At 31.3% G+C, this 9,318-nt stretch overlaps 1 pseudogene; it reads right to left on the reverse strand.

The window, feature by feature from the left end:
- Window positions 1-655: 655 nt before the first annotated feature.
- On the reverse strand, window positions 656-4,267 carry LOC126898332 (zinc finger BED domain-containing protein 5-like; annotated as a pseudogene).
- Between the last annotated feature and the right edge of the window lie 5,051 nt (window positions 4,268-9,318).

Here is a 9,318-nt window from a genome sequence, read left to right on the forward strand (position 1 = left end):
ATCTATACATAAAATGTATAATATAAATTATAAATGTAATGTTAAGACGAACTTACATAATTTTTCGGCATACTCAACTGAATTAATTTAAATTACACTTCTACAGCAATCCTTGATTGATTTCATGTTGTCAACATAGGTTATGTTTGCATGTAATCCTCGTTTCCTGGTTTGTCAAGCAGATGGCCTACTTTTGAATCGTCGAAATTAACGGATTCCATTGTTTTATTAGGTATAGGGTCAATATGTTCAATATTTGGCTTCAAATTAGTCAGGTTTAACTTCAAATCTCCTCTATCAGTGATTTCCAATATATTTCTTTTTTTTGTAAGATTGACAACTGTGCTANATTAAACCAGAGAAGCTAATAAGATCTTAAAAACGCCAATCTACCTCAAAATAAACCTAAATACGACATTGTCTCAATGTCAAATTGAGCCAATTGCAGTTAAATATTACATGAATGTCTTTATATTAATACGTTTATATCAATAACTATTAATGAAATTGCATCTATCTATACATAAAATGTATAATATAAATTATAAATGTAATGTTAAGACGAACTTACATAATTTTTCGGCATACTCAACTGAATTAATTTAAATTACACTTCTACAGCAATCCTTGATTGATTTCATGTTGTCAACATAGGTTATGTTTGCATGTAATCCTCGTTTCCTGGTTTGTCAAGCAGATGGCCTACTTTTGAATCGTCGAAATCAACGGATTCCATTGTTTTATTAGGTATAGGGTCAATATGTTCAATATTTGGCTTCAAATTAGTCAGGTTTAACCTCAAATCTCCTCTATCAGTGATTTCCAATCTATTTCTTTTTTTTGTAAGATTGACAACTGTGCTAAAACCCTTTTCTACGCAGTATGATGACGGAAAAGCTATCAACAACTTTCTTGCGATACTCCATAAAGCAGGATAAGTAACAGGTATGTCTCTCTGAAGCCAAAATTGCTGATACCCATTTTTAAATTGTACCTTAAGTTCTTCGTTAGTACTTATTCCAATCAGTTCTTCTTGTAATACGATATCCGATTCTTCAATGTCACTGTATGTATTAATAATCCATTGTGGTATTTTCATTGTCAAAATATCCTCAAATCTAATTTTAAAGTCAGCGTGAAGGACATTTAAATGTTGAACGAAGGCTGAAACGTCATCATCCTGACATTTCATATGTGACAATTTGGGAAACTGAGAAAATTCACGTCGTCCAATGTTTTGCTTCATTAAATTAATTCTAACCAGAACAGCTGCAATAATTGATTTTGTCTTTATTAAATTTAGATTTTCACCTTGTAACTGCAAGTTAACTTCATTAAATTTAGCAAATAAATCTGTTAAATAAGCAATGTCTTGCTTTTTTTGGTTCAAATTTTCTTTTAATATAGGATCTTTATCGTCCAAAAACTCTAAAAAAGTCTCAAAAAGTGAAAAAAATCTTGTCAGNACTTTCTTGCGATACTCCATAAAGCAGGATAAGTAACAGGTATGTCTCTCTGAAGCCAAAATTGCTGATACCCATTTTTAAATTGTACCTTAAGTTCTTCGTTAGTACTTATTCCAATCAGTTCTTCTTGTAATACGATATCCGATTCTTCAATGTCACTGTATGTATTAATAATCCATTGTGGTATTTTCATTGTCAAAATATCCTCAAATCTAATTTTAAAGTCAGCGTGAAGGACATTTAAATGTTGAACGAAGGCTGAAACGTCATCATCCTGACATTTCATATGTGACAATTTGGGAAACTGAGAAAATTCACGTCGTCCAATGTTTTGCTTCATTAAATTAATTCTAACCAGAACAGCTGCAATAATTGATTTTGTCTTTATTAAATTTAGATTTTCACCTTGTAACTGCAAGTTAACTTCATTAAATTTAGCAAATAAATCTGTTAAATAAGCAATGTCTTGCTTTTTTTGGTTCAAATTTTCTTTTAATATAGGATCTTTATCGTCCAAAAACTCTAAAAAAGTGAAAAAAATCTTGTCAAACATAATCCTTTTGATAGCCACCGTACTTTCAGTGTGAAGGAGTAATCGATGAAAATGTTCGTCATTTTCTTCACATAACTGTGCAAATAATCTAGAATTCAATGCGTTACTCCAAATTTTGTTTACTGCGTTTATGATTAATTGAAGAGATTGATGTAATCTGGCACTTAGATTTTTAGCAACTAAATGTTGTCGATGGATGACGCAGTGTATTGTAAAAGCTCGGGTACATATTGTTTTAAATGACTTGAAAAACCACGATAGCGCCCAACCATGGCAAGTGCTCCATCTGTTGCTACTGATATTATATTTGTTAAAGGAATCGCTTTTTCCGTGAAATAATCTTTCAAAAACATTGAATATGGATTCACTTTTTGTATCTGTAGTCAAAGTTCTTGCGAAGAGCAGTTCTTCATGGATTTCTTGGTTCATAACAAAACGAACATATGCTAATAATAGTGCTTCATTACCAGGCAAAGTTGATTCATCTAGTTGTATTGAGAAATAGGTTGTTTGCAAATAATTAAACAAGTAACTTTCAACATCATGACTCATTTCATCAATACGTCTTTGAACTGTATTGTTGCTCAAAGGAATTTTTTTGAGTATATCACATTTAGAACTGTGTAAAACAGTTTTTAAGACCTCTTCAATGGCTGGCAAAATTAGTTGTTCCCCGATAGTATAAGGCTTACCTGATTTTGCTATGAGCAGTGAGATATTGTAAGACGCCCGCAAGCCATCATCGTCTTTTTTTGACGTGGCAGCAAACATACCATCCAGAGTGGGTCTCTTCTGAAATTTTTCTTTCAGTGTTTGAAAGTATGTTAAATCTTTACGTGTTTTTTCAGGGTGACATCTTTTCAGATGATCTTCTAGTTTAGACGGTTTCATAGCGTCGTTGCTTAAAACTTTATTACATAAAAGACACATAGGTAGGTTTTTGTCCGGCAATGATGGAATGAAGCCGAACTTCAAATAATTAGAGATGTGAGTCGGTATTATACATGTGTATTATACGGTATGATACACGCGTATAAAATTATTTTATACCAGCTGTATCAAAAAAAAAAAAAAAATGCTTTATCAACATTTATATTCTTTTGGATTTAATTTTAATTGATATACGCAATTGTAATTAATGATATAGATGGATTGCATTATTAGATTTAAATGTATCTATAATCGTGAATATTATTGTAGATTAATAGATACATTTTTAAAACATAATTAGTTGTCAGATCCGCCAGGGAAACATGGTTATCATAACAAACAAAAGCAATTGACTTGTGTACGGTATAACCGTGGTCTCAGTATGTTTTTAGTATTACCACACAATAATCTTGTCACATTTTAAGCGCCAACGCATGTCGGTTCAAATGGAAGAAAATAAAAGCACAGAACAGGTGAATCTATTCTGTGGTAAAAGTATTTTGTTTTGTGATTTAAATTGTTTAAGTTTAAAGTATTATTTGCAAATTACGAACTAAGATGGGTCGTCCATCAAAGCAAAAACGAGAATGAAACAGATGAACTATTTGATAATGTCATGACATATACAAATTAAGATTATAAAATATTTCATACTTTATAAAAATTAATTCTTAGTACTCTGTGATACTAAAATTTATAATCGATAAGGTGCTTAAGTTATTTTTTTTAAGGTAACAAATGTTAATACAATTATCAATTTTAAGATTAATAGTAAGATGCCATATTTATAATTTTTTAATAGTTTATTTAAAGGATAGGATTTTTTTTTGTTAAGAAAAAGTGAGTTTTATTATTTTATTTATTATGTTATTAAAAATTTTAAGTTTTTAATGTGGTAAAATTCCAATTGTGTATTTACACTTGTTTAAAAAAGCAGACTTCTCAGGAATCATGGGTGGTTTCTGGTTGCAAATTGACTATAGTTGGTACTTAGTTGATACTAAATCATCCTCTAGACAGGAATTCTGGATAGAGAAATATCTTAGTTCAATACTTTAACTAATTACTCCCTGAACATTTTGTTTTCATCAATTTTGCTAAAGGCTTTTTCAGTAAGTACTCATTTATTTATTGCGTTTTATGAAAAATAATCACTCTAAAGTTTATTTTTTCCCAAATTTTAAGGCGCCACAAGGATTTATACGGTATTATACAGTATTATACGATATTATACAACAAAAAAATAAAATACCGTATTTTAACAACTCTACAAATAGTCAATGCTATATTGCCTACATTTCTTTTTAAATTCAGCCATAATTATCTAAAAATAAACGATTGAATGTGTAATCATCAACTGTAATGAGTAATTTAATCTTATCGTAATATTCCGATATTCACATTCAACTCCGTTAGTCGTTATTGACAATGTTCCTTATAATAATCGTTATCGTTCGCATCGTCGCACAGATATTTTTCGTGAAAATGACGACACGCATTTTTGACTTTTAACTCTCGTGGACCCCTATTTAAACATGATGCACCCTCAATTTTCTTTTTCGTTGACATGGACCCCTTGCTGGTCAAAATCGACCCCAGGGGATCGATATAGACCACTTTTGGAACCTTTGTTCTAAACGATCGTCCCTTCAATATTTCATACGGTCCGAACGTGTTCATGAACAACGTTCGTCATACAAACCTATACAATGCATAAAATAAAAATTGAACGAATACGTTCTTGAACAAATGATTAAAAAATAGATCCCCAGGTAGTAGCATTTTCTATTTCTGTAAAAACGATAACTATTTTTCTGAAAGACAACAGTTTTTAGAATGTAATTTTAATTATGGGAAGACGATGGCCTGTCTCCCCTTGTAACCACGCCTAGGTAATCCTACCGAAATATGCCACAGTAAAGGAATCTACAATCAAACAAGTTTTATAAAAAAAATTTAGTTAAATCTTTTAAATGTTTTACAAAACGAAAAAAACAAGAATATTTGTCAAAGATAAAAAATGTTTAAATAAAGATTTAAAAAAAGAACAATTATGTAACTTTTAAAATATTGACATTTTAATAAAAAGAAAATATGACTTATAAAATTATTATTTACTTTTTAAAAATTTAATTGTACCCTACATTCATATCAGATTTAGTTAGATAATAGCTTTGTTGAAGATCAACAGAAATGACATATTGTCAACCAACAACTGTAATTTTTAATTAAATCTTCTTCAGAATGCATAGACATAGTGAGTATATATAAAAAATATGTAAATTACATTTATAAACAAATAATTATTGTTAATCGTATAAATTGCTGCATCCAAGTAATTATCATTCGAGACTTATTATTTCTACAATTTATTAAGTGTCATTATTTCTGGAACATTTTCAAAATTTAATTTTTTGTAGAAAAGTTGCTATTTTGAATCCCCCTCCGTGAGCTGGTAAATGATCAGATTTTTAAAAAAATATACATGTATACCATTAAGTTTATTAGGTATTTTACTAGGTATACATACTAGATGTATAATAGAATTTTGAACTGAATTATAAGAAAAAATTGAATAGTTAATAGGATAAATAAATAATTTTACCATCTACAATGTAGATGGTAAAATGTAGATTCTACATTGTTTCCTTGGTTTCTCAATGCATTAATAGTCTAGCCTTATTTTTCAACGTCTGGCTACACTGGGTAAAAGTGAATATCAAATTAAAAAAATTATGTGATGGTTTAAACACAATTAGACGTTTCTTTATTTATCATCTAATTAATTATTATTATTTAAATTTTTAGGTGATAGTGGTTGCTATCCCGGAGTTAATTAATAATCAAAATTAATGAACTGTTGCATTTATGTTATTAATTACTTTATTTTAATTATTTACAAATGTTGAAAATGTTGCCCATCAGTGTTAAAGCAGAGTTCCAATCTTCTTTTTACTTCATTATTAGTTGCTCTTTTAATGACATTTTGTGGAATATTTAAACAAACTTCGGTTATTTTAAGTTTTAATTCTTCTTTTGAAGAAAATTGCTGCTGCTCTCTGAACACTTCATTTTTCAAATAACTCCACAAGTAAAAATCTAGTACAGTTAAATCTGGTGACCGTGGTGGCCATTTCACAACAGGGCTATTTGTTCCAATCCAATTGCCATTGTAATAAATTGTATTCAAATATTGTTGAACAATTTTGGCGTTATGAGCTGGTGCAGCATCTTGTTGCCATATAATATGCTGCCTCATTTCCAATGGTAAGTCTTCCAGCAAAACTGGTATATCATTTTGCAAAAAATTCAAATATCTAGTAGCATTTAAATTTTCTTCAAAAAAATAGGTCCAAATAAGCTTATTATCAATCACACCACATCAAACATTAATATTCCACCGAAACTGACTTTTACTCTCAATTGTTAACCCATCAACGCCTGGCGTCCCCATATGGTGACATTCGTATTGCTATTTTTATCGCGCTTTCTTAGAATACCCGAATGGAACTACTTATCGGCTATCACGCACACCGATAATACATTGTTTTTACTTTGTTTTGACATAATNAATGGTAAGTCTTCCAGCAAAACTGGTAAATCATTTTTCAGAAAATTCAAATATCTAGTAGCATTTAAATTTTCTTCAAAAAAATAAGGTCCAATAAGCTTATTATCAATCACACCACACCAAACATTAATATTCCACCGAAACTGACTTTTACTCTCAATTGTTAAGTGAGGATTGGTGTCACTCCAATAATGGCTATTGTGATGATTGACAACACCATTATTACAAAATTTTGACTCATCAGTCCACAATATCCGTGATAAAAAATTTGGTTTATCCTCCAAATTTACCATAATATGAAAAACAAATTCTAATCGCCTTTTATAATCACTGGTTAGCAATTGTTGGACATTTGTCGATTTATATGGATGGTATTTGTACCTTTTACAAATACATTGAACAGTACTGTAAGATAATCCCAATATTTCTAAAATAAATAAATCAAATTTACATGTCTTAATTTCATGTTTTACTTTTTAGTTGAATTACCTGCCACAGATCTTAATGAACTATTTGGATTAGTTTTAAGATAAGCTAAAACTAAGGTAGAATTTTGTACAGTTGAAAGTGTCTTAACCCTACATTTTTAGCGATTAAAGCTGCCAAACATCGACATGTTCTTATAAACTTGACAAAACGTAGACTCTGATGGGCATGTACGATTAGTGTACCGTAGTTTGTACAACCTTTAATTTTAAGTTTGTTAAATGGATATTTTAAAATATATTAAATGATAGGTAATGATATCATGCATCTATAAAAAAAAAAAATATATTGATATGTTCATTTTTGAAAAAGTTACGGCAGTTTTTATTAAATTTCGAAAATTAGCTATTTTTAAATTTGTAATTTTTTTGGAGGTTTCCCCCATTTACGGGGAACGAGGGAAATTTTTTCAATTTTTAAGGGTAATGTCTTCGACTAGATACGATTTGTGATCTTTTGACGTATCGTTGAAAGAAATCCGTTCGGTGAGAGCTGAGAAAAAGTGGTAACAACACAAAAAAAAACACATCTTAGTAAAACCAATACCTTTTCAGCTTCGCATCGAAGCTAAAATATTAAAAATTAACCTTGCTGCTGCTCTTTTATTTTTCTTACATTTAATATAGCAAGACATTATATCATCATTATCACTAATGCTATACTTTGACATTGTTATTAATAATGAACTTTTAATTTAAATAAATAAAATTTTTTTTTTAAAAACCTCGATTTTATATACTTTAACAATTTAACAAATTAAACCGTGATGAATAGAAGTGTGTGTAACTTCCTATAGCAAAATCAGATTTGTTTTGAACTCTAAGAATCCCAGGTTATAATTAGTTATTTCCATTTCCAATGTTAAGATTTATAAATAAATTTTCAATAATAGTTGAATTTTATTTGTTTGAAGCATCAAGTTTTTATATATGTATAAAGTTTGACACGGCACCGCCTTTTGCTCTAGGCTGGCGCTCACCCGTGTCTCTCTCGATATCAGCCGTCCAGCTATTAATATGACAATCGGTTGTCATCGGTCGTCACCCCGCCCTTGACACCGAGATAAGGCCGCCGCCGAATATGGATTACCGATATTGCTTTCTGTTTCGTTTTCGGGGTACACCTGAGGANACCGCCTTTTGCTCTAGGCTGGCGCTCACCCGTGTCTCTCTCGATATCAGCCGTCCAGCTATTAATATGACAATCGGTTGTCATCGGTCGCCACCCCGCCCTTGACACTGAGATAAGGCCGCCGCCGAATATGGATTACCGATATTGCGTTCTGTTTCGTTTCGACGTTCACCTGAGGTGGTGTATTTTTCGGTTGTTCTTTTGTTTTCTTTTCGTTTTGCTTCGACGTACCTAGTTCCAACGAACACGACTACGACGCATAGATAGATTTAAATATATATATATATATAGGTGTAATAAATTGTGCGCCCTATTTGGATTACGCAATAAGTTTATCATTAATTGTGATCATACATGTTAATTGGTTTGAAAATTTCATTATTATAAGTGATNGGTGTCAATTTTCCAAGGATCAATAAACCTGAAATGCCCAGATGGAACCTACGAAAAGCGAGATGGGAGGTTTACACCAAATGCATGGATGAGAATATAAACCGAATTCCTCATACTCCAGAAAACTACTCAAGATTCAGGAAACTAATAAAAAAAGCAGCTGCTCTAGCGATACCTAGAGGACATAGACAAAATTACATACCNAGCGATACCTAGAGGACATAGACAAAACTACATACCATGCTGGAGCAAAGAGTGCGACTTATTATTACATGAATACGATCAATCTGGGAATGAGGTAACAGCAAACCGGTTAATGGCACTACTAGACGAAGAAAGAAGAAATAGATGGATAGCTGCTATGGAAGAAATGGATTACACACACTCAAGCAGGAAAAGCTGGTCTCTCTTGCGAAAGCTTGGCGCTGCGCAACCTTCAAAGAAAGTTGGAGGTATTGCAGCCAATGACATCGCGAATATTCTTTTCAAAACTTCTAATATTAAACCGCAAAAATAGAAGTAAGAAAAGAACTCGCAGAGGAGTTAAGGAAATGCGAAGAAAAGTCGGCACTCATGTCAGATTTCTCTGTTGAAGAGGTCTATAACGCTCTAAAAAATATAAAAAACAGAAAAGCAGCTGGAACGGATGAAATTCTACCAGAGTTTCTCAAAAATCTTGGACCCCAGAGTATCAGCTGGATCGCAAAACTGGCCAACAATATAGTAAACACGAATACTCTCCCAAAAATATGGCGAGAAACGAAAGTGATAGCTATCCTGAAACCAAA

Source organism: Daktulosphaira vitifoliae, unplaced genomic scaffold (assembly GCF_025091365.1).
Source record: "Daktulosphaira vitifoliae isolate Bord-2020 unplaced genomic scaffold, ASM2509136v1 Scaffold_2, whole genome shotgun sequence".
Classification (NCBI taxonomy): Eukaryota; Metazoa; Arthropoda; class Insecta; order Hemiptera; family Phylloxeridae; genus Daktulosphaira; species Daktulosphaira vitifoliae.